Below are 16,448 nucleotides of genomic sequence, written 5' to 3'. Positions count from 1 at the left end.
ATTTGTTCCGGACCGCCTCCGTGGTCTAGTGGTAGCGGAGAACGGAATGTCCGGGGTTCGATCCCGTCCGCGTCATACCAAAAGACGTTAAAAGATGGTACTTGTTGTTACCCTGTCTGGCGCTCGGCATTAAGGGGCTAAAACAAGGACTGGTCGGCTCGGAGTCAGCATACTGTGTCTGAGTGGGGTATTCATGTTAAACTGCGGCTTGGTATCTCAGTGAGCTAGCACTATAAATCGGCATCAGTCCGGACTAGTACAAGCAGCCACACACACGCTATATAAGTGCAATAATCTTGGACGCGACGTTAAACCCAATTTCACCTCACCTCACCTCTCATTTTTTCTTTCTCTGGCACAGTCAGGCTGGTTAGGCTTATCATCAGCTCATAGCCCATGCCCCCTCTACACGCAACCCTGACAGCAAATACCTAGTCAAACCCACCGAGAATTTTTCGGAGAGTGTGAAGGCTCCCCAACACTGCAACATTCTGCATCACCCAGATTGTCGGAAGGGCTGTAATCCTGGAAGCAAACCCGGGTACCCTCCCAATGTCAGTCAACATATTGGTAGGTACCAATCCTTAGGCACCGAGAACAATGGGGAGTCGGACAACTTGGTACTTGGGATGCAAATGTGGCATTTCGAATGTTATGTTTTTCCCTGAATCTTTAGTGTCAAAAGGGACAGAAAATTCAATGATATAAATGATCAGGTTTGTTGGCCTGGGTAGGCCTGAGTCTGTATACGGGCCTATTCTAAACAATATTTTTACGACGTTTCTAAAGTTATTTCAATGATCGAAATAACGTCTTAAACATCGATTATTTTGAGAAAGACATTATATGATAAAGTGAGTATTACATTCGTGTGCTTACGTATCATGAATATGATATATTATGTATTCAAAATATGCATTATGTTCGCCATGGTTTAACAAACGGAGGCGACATGGTCATAGTATACCTGCGTTACTGGAAAACCTTGATGCGATGCGTCGACACGGAGTTAAAATACACTTTAGCCCTTATTTATAACCACGTAAACAACCCATGTTCAGCTTAACTAATAGATGAAAACACATTCTGAATAAGTTGGCAATGCATAGATTTCCCATTCACGTACAGAGAAGCCCCATAGGAATTTCCACAAAGCAATTACTAATAGAACACGTTGCCAGCGCCTTGCAATGGCAATATTTTATGTATTTCTGTGCAATGCGACATGTAATACATTCATGGAGATATTATACAATACTATTAGACAGGGGGTACAGATGTACCAGTCGTTCAAGTGCAGAGTTGCTGTGAAGAGTTGCGTCCCTTGAGGCACGCCAGAAACCTATAATTGTGGGTTTGAATCCCGGTTCGCCCCGATTATGTTTCTAGGTTTGTCAGCACCATTCCCGTGCTTGTGGGTTTCGCTAAAGCGGTAGACGTCTGAGACCTGCATCACTTCGCGCTTTCCTCACACATTAAGCTGACAGGCCGTGATGTAACTGGAATACTGTTAAAAGCGGCGTTATACCCAACTCACTCACTCACTCACTCACTGTTATACAGTTGCTGAAATGTCCCAATAGCTGATGTACGTGCTTGTTTAGGATTCCAAACAGTTTCAAATTTTTATCATGATATGAGGGTTTCAGATAACCTTTGTCAACATTGACAACTTGCAATCTATGATATTTAACGCCATTGTCAAGCTATACTCTGCCGGCTAAACCCGAGACTTTGGCGCGGCGAGCAAACGCTTTAACCACTCGGCAACCCCATCGCCTACTTAAAACAACCGCCCAACGACCAAATAATTCTTATGTTGTGACCTAATTGGTGCATTCAAGCCTACGCCTCTGTGCTTGCTTTTACATCAGTCATCCGGGGGGATGTATTTGTCCTGATTAACACGCCTGATTACGGCGGCCCATCCCACAAAAGTCAGCTGATATACAGCGAAAGCCCCTTTCCGGAACCCCTTAAACCTGAAACCTCAATTTCTGGACAATTCTGTAAAAACAGGCGAAAGAACGCTTTCCACAATCAAAGAAATATATGGTTTGTTTGTTTGTTGTTTAACGCCGCAATGTTCCAGCTATATGACGTCGGTCTGTAAATAATCGAGTCTGGACCAGACAACCCAGTGATTGACATCATGAGCATATATCCACGTAAATGGGATACGATAACATGCGAAGTCAGCGAAGAAGAGTCCATCGTACGATTCCGACTTTATTATGAGCATGTGTTTATGAATCACCATCAAAAAGGGCTGACTCAAGGTGTTCGCGATAAGGTGAGCGTACCCTGCCCCACCGGTGGCTAATGCAAGTCAATTGTTCACCTGAAAAAAACACGACAACTTATGGTACAAGTCAAAATATTTTTGTCTCCGAGATGTCAAGTATGGAAATGTCCCCCACATGTCTACCATAAACCTTTTGAAAATCTTTTCTAAGGCCATTAATCAAACAACTTCTGAATAAGGGTCTTTTGACGCTCTTTGAAATCTTGGTAGAAAGAGCATGCGCTTTTGTACCTGAAAGTTTGTCAAATGTGCAACTGGTTGCAACTACACATAAGATATTATCATACCCCTTAAACTCATTTGCAGGGACAATCTGAAAATTATTTAAAAGCTTTTTAAACATCTTTCGACATCATCTATGAGTGAGTGAGTGAGTATGGTTTTATGCCGCTTTTCGCAATATTCCAACAATATCACGGCAGGGGACACCAGAAATAGGCTTCACACATTGCACCCATGTCGGGAATCGAACGCGGGTCGTCGGCGTGACGAGCGACCGCTTTAACCACGTGGCTACCCGACCGCCCACATCATCTATGAAGCCCAGAGGCTGTGTCCGTGGTTGAGCATGTCTTTAACAGTTTGAGGCAAAGTTGTAAGTTAAGTACAGTTTAGTACACTAACAAATACGAGAGTGAATGTTGTCTGAACATTTGGATTTTTTTTAAAGAAAGTAAAATCTTGTCAGAGAATAGGATTGCCACAAATGATGCCTTAAAATGATTTCAATTTCACGAGGAAGGATATTTTATGTACGCATCTGACAATATCTCTGTTCAACATCGGCGACAGAGCATGCGGTGTAGCCCCAGTGTATCATGAAAAGAAGGATTTAAGCTGGTCTTACATTTATTTCAACTCGTCATACCTGCGTTGAGCATACTGTTCATTTCAATTATTGTAAAATATGACCGTTGGATAAGAGAACTGCAAAACATTTTTAAAGTTTCAAGGAATTATGATTGTTTTCCGACTTCGAACTTTACAACGGCTCCTAGCATCACAGGATCACACGCTCGCAGCCGGTGATGGGTTTTGTCACATTCTCGGAATGGTCAATTTATCCTATTGAATATCCAAAGTTCTCCATACATCGTGTTGAAGAATTATACAGAAAAGCCTGAGATATGAGAAGTGGTCCAGTTGTTATCGTGGAACGGGTTCGAGTAGTGGTATTGTACAATCAATTCTATAAAATCTATTAATTATGTTAATTCTGTTAATTCTATAAATTCTATTAATTCTGTTAATTCTATTAATTGTATTAATTCTATTAAGTCTGTTAATTCTATTAAGTCTGTTAATTCTGTTGATTCTATTAATTCTATTAAGTCTGTTAATTCAATTATTTCTAGCAGAAAATAGGAAAAGAAATGTTTAATATGATAAATCATAATCATATTCTAGGAAGCATACAACTATGCCATGTTCCTATTGTATTATGTACGGCGTATGTGTATCTACACTGCATTCGGCCTTTATAAGCTTATTTCTTAATGACTCATTCGAGTCAAACGTTTTCAACACGCAATGACGTAGATTGGTGAATGTTATTTTTATCAGTGTCGTTTGGTACACTCGCACAGCCACGCCCAGCTACCATGTAAGGATTTTTTAACACGTGATGATACGTAGCCACGGTTACACTGACGCAACGGAAACCCACTGAACTTACATCAATAATCAACATCATATTCTATTCCTTTGGTGGAAAACATTTTTAGAAATTAAGACTTTCTTCAAAACTGGAGCCGAAAGTATGATGCGTATTATTATCTCAAAGTCCGATCTTCAAAATGGAACAAAGTGACTATTTTTCCCACATTAAGCTGACATGCCGTGATAAAACTTGAATACTGTTAAAAGCGGCGTTAAAGCCAACTCTCTCACTTACTCAATGAGGGACAATGTTTAAAGAGCGTTTTGAATACATATATTAATGGATATATTAATGTAAAAAACTCAGCACACCCCATCTGTTTGCTTGAAACAGTTATTAAATACTAGAACCATGTCCTTCAAGAATGTCCTTTTCCCGCACAGAACAAGATAATAAATATGATGAAATCAGTATCACATAAATAATCGTTTTATGATAATTCAATAAATATATCATTTTTTAATGTTTGTGAAAGAATAATTGAAAAAAAATATAATATCAATATCTTGTTTACAAATCAGCATGAGAGGCAAGGTTGTGACAAACATCCTCTTGTCGACTTCATCACATTATCACACGATATATCGTTTGTTACCATGGCAATAACTGCTTTTTTACACACGTACCAATCACGTGACTTGTTATCTCACCCCTATAAGACATTAGAATGTTTTGATAAGATTCACTTGAGCGTTTGATATGGTAAGTGGTTTGTTCTGCTCATTCATAATGTTATGATGTTACATGTAAAATTTGTTTTTCATATTATTGTTATGAAAGCATTACCCTCCTTTGATATAAAAGGTATCGTGCTCCGTGTTTGTGTGATGCCCCTATTTAAAAAAATGTAAGAAATGCGGGTCCGTCAACACATGTTAATCCGGAATACTAACATAAATTAGAAATTATTGCAAATTACGCAAATTAATGCAAATAAGATGGCTGTTAGTTTAATCGCTGGAGAGGAAGAGCCATTGTTATGATGTTGAGTGACCCGTTACACGTCCAATGCTTATTTGTCTCGTCGTAAAAGATGAGTGAATGAGTGAAACGTGTCTCACACCATGATCAACTGCCGAGCATAAGAGGTGAGGTGAAATGGGGTTTAACGTCGCGTTCAAGATTACTGCACTTATATAGCGACGTGTGTCTGTGGCTGCTTGTACTAGTCCGGACTGTTGTCAATTTATAGTGCTAGCCCACTGAGATACCATGCCGCAGTTTAACATGAATAACAGAATAAGTCCGAGCCGACCAGTCCTTGTTTTAAATCCTTAATGACGTGCGCCTGGCAGGGTGACACCAAGTGCCATCTTTTAACGTCTCTTGGTACATGACGCGGACGGGGATTGAATCCCGGATCGTCCGCTCTCCGGGCGGACGCTCTGCCACTAGACCACGTAGGCGGTCGCCGAGCATAAGAAGTATACACCCATGTTTGAATCAGCAAGAAATGGTTGTTCATGGTGATATATTTGAAACAGGTGGAATAGTTATGTTTTGGACCTTAAGTTTGCCGTGTTTCGGCGACCGTTTTCAGATTAGTAACATTTTGATAACGTTTTTGGATCAAATCCAATTTTCAAATGTATACTTTCTTTTGCCTAACACTGTTTTACTACCGTGTACAACCAGTGATGGTGTTACTCACTCTTTAAAACCTGTCGGCCCAAAAAAGCCACTTTACAAGTTTTGGGAACGCAACCTTCTAGGTGTCACCTAAAATACCAGGTTCATTGAAGTCAACCGAATTTCCGGCTACATATGCTCAATATATGATTTTTATAGTTAATAGTTTGATAGTTTAATTGTTTGTGATAATGTTTTTTTTTTCAAGTTTCCTTTGGTTCATTTCATGGCGTTTTGTCTCCCCCGTGGTGATTCTTGGGCAGAATAGGTCCCCAGTACCACAAGCTTGTCTCCCCGTGGTTATTCTGGGACAGAACAGGTCCCCAGTACCCCTTGCTTGTCTCCCCGTGGTTAGTCTGGGACAGAATAGGTCCCCAGTACCCCTTGCTTGTCTCCCCCTGTGGTTATTCTGGGGCAGAACAGGTCCCAAGTACCACATGCCTGTCTCCTCCCGTGGTTATTCTGGGACAGGATAGGTCACCAGTACCGCTTGCTTGTCTCCCCCTGTGGTTATTCTGGGGCAGAACAGGTCCCCAGTACCACATGCCTGTCTCCCCCTGTGGTTATTCTGGGGCAGAAGAGGTCCCCAGTACCCCTTGCTTGTCTCCCCGTGGTTAGTCTGGGACAGAATAGGTCCCCAGTACCCCTTGCTTGTCTCCCCCTGTGGTTATTCTGGGGCAGAACAGGTCCCCAGTACCACATGCCTGTCTCCTCCCATGGTTATTCTGGGACAGGATAGGTCACCAGTACCGCTTGCTTGTCTCCCCCTGTGGTTATTCTGGGGCAGAACAGGTCCCCAGTACCACATGCCTGTCTCCCCCTGTGGTTATTCTGGGGCAGAAGAGGTCCCCAGTACCCCTTGCTTGTCTCCCCGTGGTTATTCTGGGACAGGATAGGTCACCAGTACCGCTTGCTTGTCTCCCCCTGTGGTTATTCTGGGGCAGAACAGGTCCCCAGTACCACATGCCTGTCTCCTCCTGTGGTTATTCTGGGGCAGAACAGGTCCCCAGTACCACATGCCTGTCTCCTCCTGTGGTTATTCTGGGGCAGAACAGGTCCCCAGTACCACATGCCTGTCTCCTCCCGTGGTTATTCAGGGACAGAATAGGTCCCCAGTACCGCTTGCTTGTCTTCCCCTGTGGTTATTCTCGGGCAGAACAGGTCCCCAGTACCGCTTGCTTGTCTCCCCGTGGTTATTCTGGGGCAGAACAGGTCACCAGTACCCCATGCTTGTCTCCCCGTGGTTATTCTGGGGCAGAACAGGTCACCAGTACCCCATGCTTGTCTCCCCGTGGTTATTCTGGGGCAGAACAGGTCACCAGTACCCCATGCTTGTCTCCCCCGGGGTTATTCTGGAAGTGGGCAAGCCCTAGATCTCTATGCTTTCTCATATCAACTTTCATCAGCGTATCTGTCCATAGAAACCCATCATTCCAAATGTTGATTGATCATTTCAATATACATGCCTGTCCTGTTTTTTTCTGGCATTGGTGAGAATATTTTATAATGTATATACAACACCTGTCTTATTCTGATTTCAGAACATGGCTCGACTTGTGATACTAGCATCTTGTCTCTGCGTCTGCCTCGTTTTCGCTACTGCGCAAGAGAGCGAAATTAACTCTTGGATGAAACTGAAGATGGCGCTGCTTCGAAGGAAGCAAGAGGCAACAACTAAACAGATGATTGGAGAACTCGTGAGAGATATTCTCAACGAAAAGAGCAAGCTTGGAGAGGCGGTTTCACAGGAGGCGAACTCTCTCGGACTTTCTAAGAAATCAAACGGATGGAGAGCATTCGGCCTACCCATTCAAACCAGATTCGCAGCATTCGGCTCCAAACTTATGCCCAGCCGGGAAGGCGGGGATCATGGATCTACGTTGCTAAGATACGGAAGGAGCGCCTAAGCTGTGATTGCGTGGTAAACAACGCCAAGATGCGGACGAGACATACAGACCTACTCTCACTCAAACTTGGACATCGCGCAGGGGAGACAACCGGACTTTTATTTCCACATAGGTGACGTAAGCGGAAGTGGTAACTGTCTGCGTTACTTGGAAACCACTGCTAACACACAGGCAGGTCAGACGAGATATTGAGCTTGTGCTGAGACACTGATTCAACATAGACGCTCGTGTCGTGATAGTTATTATCATTCTGTTTCGTATGTATGTTATTTCTGAAGAAAATGCCCTACGTTTAATAATGCGTGTTTCTTTTCAACATCAAAGAGTCCGTCTCCCAAATATTTAGTATTTGGTTCTCCCTGTAAGACAAATAGACACATATATATATTTTGTGTTCAGACGTACGAAAGTACAAATCAGATTAACCCACTACCCATAGCTTACATTGACCATGCTGACCCACACACGCAGTCACATTCCTGGAATTGGTACACTGGACAATAATTATGCATCTCAAACTGGTGCTTCCATATCAAATAACACATTTAAAATTGCATTCCTTGTGTATTTTCTGACGAAACGCATTTGTTATTGTTTACAAAGTTACACTTTCATACTGGCATACAGCAACCAAAATCTTATGTAAGAACATATCAAATATTATTTTTTTATTTGTTGTTTAACGCCTCACTCGGCAATATTCCAGCTATATGACTTTCTGTAGATAATCGAGTCTGGACCAAACAATCCAGTGATTGACATCATGAACATCGATCCAACCACTTGGGACATGCATCAACCAAGTCAGGGAGCCTGATCACCCGATCCCGATAGTCGCCTCTTACGACAAGCATAGTCGCCTTTTACGGCAAGTATGGGTTGATGAAGACCCATTTTACCCCGGAATCTTCGACATATTTAGTAACAATAACAAGGCAATAGATATTTAACGACACTTTCAGTCCCTGCCCTTGCTTCAATGCATCATATGACCCAATCCTTGGACATTTCAACTTCTTTGAGACATTTTTAGACATTTATCAAAATGAGATCAATATCATACGTACATATTTCCTATAGGTTTGAAGGCGGTCGGGTAGCCTTGTGGTTTAAGCGGTCGCTGGTCACGCAGAAGACCCGGGCTCGATTCCCGACATGGGTTCAATGTGTGAAGCCCATTTGTGGTGTCCCCGTCGTGATATTGCTGGAATATTGCTAAAAGCGGCGTAAAACCAAACCCACTCATCCACTCCAATAGGTTTGGAAGTTTAAACGTATGCAAATAAAGACGATCATTGGGGTGTTCCACCTTGTTTACATACCGACGTCACAGAGCAGGAATGTTGCTGAGTGCTGCACCCAAAATACACAATACACAAAGGAGTGCTGCGTCACCTTGTCCAGGTATATTTTTGTAACCATGGTAACAGAACGGCTGCTTGGTGCGTGAACATTGCGCATTCGGGTTTCAAGATTCAGATTAAATAAAGAACATCGTCAAGACAAACATTTTTGTATTATTTCTTTATATTTTTTTTATTTTTTTAAATATTTTTTTCAAGACAAACATTGATCAACACAACAGGCTCGGTTACTCGGGAAAACTGACGCCTGGCCCAGACCAAGGTACTTATTGAAAACGTTCAGTAATCCATGTCATACAAGCTCGACAAGCCAAGGTGGATCAATCTTAAAGTATCCAAATATATGTGTATTATGACAATTATTTCTAAGATTTGCTAGTTTTGTTGTTGTTTATTCGTTAACATGTCTTTGTTGTATAATTATTTGCTAACACGTCTCCCCATCACGAAAAATCTGAACTCTAAATTTAAATTAAAGTTCACAACACAGTGTACATAATAGTATTTTAATGCCACAACAACTATAGGACTATTCCAGAAACGTATAGGGAGTTGTTATACCTGTCTACGCTATGTTGTTGCGCGTGCGCATTAATGTCCAACAATAAAGTGAGTTAAACAAAGTTCTTGTTTTGTTATTTTGAAAGCTGAAACAGTTGGTTGTTTGTGGATTTACGTCACAGTAAGCGGCCTATGTATAGTCGTGTCTGGGCCAGATGGCAATACAAAATTCAACCAGTTCCACCAAGAGCCAAACTCATACTCAAATGAAGGAAAGTTGAAGTAGCCATCTCACGTCACAAAAAGCACTATGACAAGGTATGTCTATCTTGCAATCAACATGGAATGGATGAGTGAGTGAGTGAGTGAGTTAATATTTAAAGTCACATCGGCACTATTTCAGCCATATCGTGACTTGAACAAGTTAAACATTTATATTATATATAAAAACCCGTCGCCGAAGGACAGTACAACAATTAGCAATATCACAGATTATAATTTTAAAAACTAATTTCGGAGCAATAAAATGATCAAATTATATCAGACGACACAGTATAAAAACGGGCTGTAGATCGCCAGCAACCAAAGCTAGGCCACCATACTAGGGTCCATGGGGACTTACGGTACTTCTGCGACCTACATGGACCCCAGCAGGATTTACACTATCCTTCGGGCTACTGGCGATGATCAGAAAGATTAGCCAAACAGTTAAAATCAACAAAAATGCTACGATTAAAATCACAGCAAAATGAAAAGATACTTTGAATGATACCGGACTAACGTATGGAATGGATGAGGCGGTTGCTGATGGCCACACTCTGAGTCCTCTTCTCAGACGAGAGCCGTTACTGTATCTCATCTGCAGATGGCAGAGAGAGAGTCTGGCGACGCCGTGAGGAACGTTATTCGGATGCTTGTGTTGTTGAGAGAGACTCGTGTAGTGGTCCGAGCATCATGGTGTTGGGTGGAATAGGTCTTGCACAGAGGGTCGGCCCTGTGGTCTTCCAGAACATCAGTCCAGGGAGAGGCAATGATGTCACAGCAGCACGCATCTTCCCGAGGCAAGAGAGTTAACTGACTATAAAAGTCCAGTTTCCACCCTTGCCGAATTAGGCTGGATTTACGGATTATTATGGATTTACATTTTGGCTGGACTAACGAGTCTATGCATAGTCCAATCAAAATCGCGCACCGAAATCGAAATCCGGTTCGTAAACTGTCGTGCAGATTTCGGTCGATTGCAGGATTTGCAAAGCATGTGCACCGCCCACTCGTTGACAGCAGATATTTTCCAAATCTTTTCATGTTGTTAATCAGGGTGCTCACGTGATTTGATGCATTTCGCGATGTAAGACCCGTTTTATCACAATATAGATCTTGATTATCGATCAGATCGTCCTGACCTGGCGATACGAGAGGTGGAATCTGATTGGTCCATAGGTGAGGTGAAATTGGGTTTAACGTCGCGTCCAGGATTATTGCACTTATATAGCGACGTGCATGCACGTGTGTGTGTGTAGCTGCTTGTACTAGTCCGGACTGATGCCGATTTATAGTGCTAGCTCACTGAGATATCATGCCGCAGTTTAACATGAATACCCCACTCAGACACAGTATACTGACTCCGAGCCGACCAGTCCTTGTTTTAGCCCCTTAATGCCGAGCGCCAGACAGGGTAACAACAAGTACCATCTTTTAACGTCTTTTGGTATGACACGGCCGGGGATCGAACCCCGGACCTTCCGCTCCACGGAGTCGGTCTAACTGGTAATAGCCACTGGTGGCGCTACGGTCGAACCCAGTAATTCTAGCCTAGTTCGGCAAGGGTGGAAACTGGACTTTTAAAGACAGTTAACTCTCTTGCCTCGGGAAGATGAGCAGCACGGTACATTGATCAAGTCTTGAGACCACACGCCATACCTCATTTGGCACGTCGCCGCAACCATGAGTTTTAGCATGATAACGCCCATGCCCACACTGCGAGAGAAAACAAGAGACTTCCTCCAGCAGAATGACATCAGAACCATGCAGTGGCCTGCCCTCAGTCCCGATTTAAATCCCATTGAGCACCTGTGGGACGAGATTCAAAGATGGCTGAATGACGTCCGACCAAGGCCGACAACTGCAGCTGAACTGCGTCAGGCGTTCCTCAGAGTGTGGGCTAGAGTGTCTATGGCCTTCATCAACCGCCTCATCCATTCCATGTATCAACGTTGCACGGCAGTCATCAATGCACATGGCGGACACACGACATACTGACTTGTGATGCCATTTTCTCAGGGACCAGTGTTGTGTTTCACTTACAGAACACTTGATACTTTAATTTCAACCTTGATAATCAGTTTTGCCAAGTTTCATCTTTTTAATATGACTCAAAGTATGTTTACAGTGGACAAATAAGGTTTCTCATATATCTATCCATGGTGACGTGTCTGTTGCGGTTCAGTGTAGTTAACTATCACTGGAATTTTCACACTGATAAAAAAAAGAAAACTTTCTTACATCAGAGGAAAAGACAGAGGCAATATAAATGCAGGATGCATGGCCGGCTTGAGCATATAAGATGTCAACTCTCTATATCACGATTCCGATATTTCGCACAGACCACAAATATTCCTTCAGTGGTACCCCCTCCTGGGATGTTTACCACTTTGGTGAAGACAACGAGCACAGGCATGGTGCTGACAAACATAGAAACATAATCATAGCGAACTGGATGCAAATACACGATCACAGGTTTCTGGTGTGCGCAAGGTACGCAGCTCTGCAATGTGAATTGCGGCGCCAGACGACTGGGTCTACCTACCCACTTGAAAATAGAAAACAAAGGGGAAAAGTCCTCGTAGGTAAAGTGACTCCTAACGTGTTGACAAGGCATTTGAAACTGTTACAATATCAATATTGATTAAAGACACAGCCACCGCACTGCAGCTCACGTAGATATGTATTCAAAATTGTAAAATGTCTACAAAAAATTCTTCACACAATTTCGTTTTAGATGTAATATTGAGGATGAAAGCATTGATAAATATGTAACTGTAACAATCACAAACAGAAAGGAATATTTCGGTACTGAATAATTGAATAACTGAAGGCAGTTATTGTCAATAACAGAGAAGTCACATGTGACCTATGACCTCCAGGACCGCCTCCGTGGTCTAGTGGTAGAGCGTCCGCCTGGAGAGCGGAAGGTCCGGGGTTCGATCCCCGGCCGCGTCATACCAAAAGACGTTAAAAGATGGTACTTGTTGTTACCCTGTCTGGCGCTCGGCATTAAGGGGCGAAAACAAAGACTGGTCGGCTCGGAGTCAGTATACTGTGACTGAGTGGGATATTCATGATAAACTGTGGCATGGCATCTCAGTGAGCTAGCACTATAAATCGGCATCAGTCCGGACTAGTACAAGCAGCCACACACACACACGTGCATGCACGTCGCAATAACGTTGCAATAATCCTGGACGCGACGTTAAACCCCATTTCACCTCAGCTATGACCTCCAGGTTGACAGCAACATGACGAGTCCAGGCGGCCGAAAATAGTTCAAGAGATGCCACGTTCTGCAACAAGTTCCTGTGACATTGAATAAGATTTAATGCAAAGTTATGTTTTTACCAAATCTGAAACAATTTCGGTTTGCAACAGATAAAAGACTCCTGTGTTCAAATGGTTTAATTTGCCATACTGACTTCAGAAAATGCGTGATTTCATGTTAAAAAAAACATGAACATGCCAAAATGTCAATTTACAAATCAATAGCGTGTGTGTCCACCTCTGGCTGCGATGCAAGCAACACATCTTCGTCTCATGGAATGGACCAGACGTCGCACAAAGTCCTGTGGGATATCTGTCCATATCTGCTGGAGCAAATTTCGAAGTTCCTGGAGTGTCTGTGGAACACGTGGTTGACGTGGAAGGCGCCGATCCATTTCATCCCACATTATAATAATAACTCCAGATTTATATAGCGCTGGTATCCAGTTCGAAGAACTGCTCAAAAGCGCTTCATTTGAGTCTACACAAAAAAAGAGACATTACACAGCTAGGAAAACACAAAGCCTCAATACTCCAAGAAAGATTTGGTGAAAAGATAGGTTTTGAGTCTTGATCGGAACAAAGTAGGACTGTGCTCCATTGGTGAGAGGTCAAGGGAGCGAGCCGGCCAGGGGATGATTCACGTTGTTTTGTTGAAGAAAATCCTGAACAAGTCGAGCAATATGAGGCCGAGCGTTGTCATGTTGAAAGGTTACGCCTGGGCCGTGACGAAACAAAAACGGTAGAACAACAGGGCCGATGTTGTTGTTCGAATCCAGTTGTCTTGTCGATTATTGGTTACGCGTGGCCTGCCACTCCGAGGATGGTCTCTGGCTGCATTCGTCTGTGGCCAACATTGCCATAAACACCAAATGGTGTTTCTGTGGACGTTAAATTGTCTTGCAACATCACGTTGACTCGATCCTACTTCAAGCATACCAATGGCTCGCAGACGCTCATTTTCGGACAGGCGTGGCCTTTCGTAATGTTGACTAATTGCGTAATTTTGTTGTTTTTCTGAGTGGTTGTTGTCAGCACGATGCTAAACAATGCATATGGAATCCGCACATGTTTTATACCCATTCTCGGTAAGTGAAATGCACTGGGCTTGCATAAAACTCAACTTTTGCATGGAATACATGCTTTTCTGTAGCAGTTGCGTTTTTGTGACTTGATTCCATACATGTACTACAATATTGAAAAGCAAACTTTACTTGTTTGAAAAATACACTAAAACATTGGTGTCACAGGAATTTTTGTTGTTGAGTATATAATTGAACACTCTTGATGAAATGATGATCGTACCGGAAAATTAAATTGTTGTGGTTCCTGAAATTTGAAATAATGTTGGACATATTGGGAAACTGAATTTTGTCTGAGAATGTTACTTAAATTCAAGATTCAAAATTCAAGAATGTAAACAAACGCTTACGCAATGCTATGGCTTGCTGAAATTCAACATCAACACTCCGTGGGCATGCTGCAAACAGGAATGGCCCACAACGAAGTTGTTGGACATTTTAATGTTCATCCTAACACGAAATGATCTCTTTGGAGACGTTAACTGCAGCAGAGCAACAGTCTTGACGTGCACCACCAGGTCGTTGACATGTGACGTCAAATCAACACAACCATATTCGGTTGGTGCATCTCTGGAATTGATACTTAACTGTGACATTAACAGCTCGGACAATAAAAGGCTGGGGTGGCATCACAGCTCATGAAGGAATACAACTCATCATTGTGAATGGCAAGTTGAATGGCGAAGGCTACCAGGATGACATCGTTCGAGATCATGTTCTACCCTTTGTGTAAATGTAGGGACATAACGTCAGGTTGCAGCAGGGTAATGGCCGCCCACACACTGCACGTGTTTTAACAGGCTTTGTGCGACACCATTACATTGCTGTACTGCCACGGCCAGCTGTTTCCCAAGATCTCTCCCCTAAAGAACATGTCTGGGATGAGATGGAGAGACGCCTACAACAGGACCAGAACCAGCCAATGCGGCTTGCTCATTTGGGCCAATCTGGTTCAGTCATCTGGCGTCTTCAATGCACCGCCACTGCATCGTCTGTATCAGCGCAAATAGTGGTCAGACCCGATACTGTTATTGTTAATTGACTTGTCACACCACTCATGTCTCTTGTTGCCAGGTATGGGTTTTGTTTGTTTGTTTGTTTGTTTGTTGTTTAACGTTGCACTCAGCAATATTCCAGCTATATGGCGGTGGTCTGTAGATAATCGAGTCTGAACCAGACAATCCAGTGCAATTGGAATCGATGACATGCATCAACCAAGTCAGCGAGCTTGACCACCTGATCCCATTAGTCACATGGGTTTTGTCGATGAATGTATTATAAGACATTGACCAGACAAATGACCAAGTTTTATGTTGTTATTTTCAATAATATAACATTTACACCATTTCATATGAGTGAGTTTTGGTTTTACTCCGCTTTTAGCAATATTCCAGCAATATCATAGCGGGAACACCAGAAACAGGCTTCACACATTGTACCCATGTCGAGAATCGAACCCGAGTCTTCAGCATGACGAGCGAACGCTTTAACCACTAGGCTACCCGACTGCTCCCATTTCATAAGAAACAGCTATATTTTTCTGCTTGTATAGTTTCAATCTAACCTTTCCAGTCATGTTTTTCAACTTACTCCATCCACCAAAATAAAACTGGAGCAAAACATCACACATAAGTGTTCTGAAAAAACAAGCAACATAACCAGATTTCATTTTATCAATTTTTATTGCAATGTTAAAAAGCATTTTCATTTTTTCTGTAGACAAAAAAGATAGTCACCTGACAAGATAATATTGACCATGACATGAATCATCTCCATGCATAGCAGAGGGTGCTCAACATACCACCAATCTGGAAATATCAGTGTTACCATGGCAACACTAACAACTATACAACATGCTGAATGTGTTAATGTGCAAAGAAGCATAAAGGCACAGTAGTGACAGTTTAAAACAGATCCTGAGCCATGTGAGTACAAGAAAAACGCTTGAACAATATTTGTGTTCAGTAAGGCGACACTTTTTCCGGTTTGCAGGTTTGCCTGACCAGAGCCAAAGGCCTACCATACCAAAATAAAATAAATACAGTCCAAATTTGTTATTATTTACTGAGGGAATAGAAATAACTAAAATATCAAGTAAAGTAAAATAATCTCTCAAAAAGCAACAGTAAACATTTTACATAATTCATTGTAACCTAGCCAATATACCCATGTTTCAATCTATCCAAGCAAATAATTCAGTAAATAATCTGAAAACTGTTAAAAGTTAACAGTGTAGCCTTTTGCCATGTAGGCTTGATGTAATAGTGAGTGAGTGAGTGAGTATGGTTTTACGCCGCTTTTAGCAATATTCCAGCAATATCACGGCGGGGGACACCAGAAATGGGCTTCACACATTGTACCCATGTCGGGAATTGAACCCGGGTCTTCAGCGTGACGAGCTAACGCTTTAACCATTAGGCTACCCGACCGCCCCCTTGATGTAATAGGTAAGCCCCAAGGATTCAG

Source organism: Haliotis rufescens, unplaced genomic scaffold (assembly GCF_023055435.1).
Source record: "Haliotis rufescens isolate VD_foot unplaced genomic scaffold, xgHalRufe1.0.p SCAF_8, whole genome shotgun sequence".
Classification (NCBI taxonomy): Eukaryota; Metazoa; Mollusca; class Gastropoda; order Lepetellida; family Haliotidae; genus Haliotis; species Haliotis rufescens.
Note: the sequence above shows the minus strand (reverse complement) of the source record.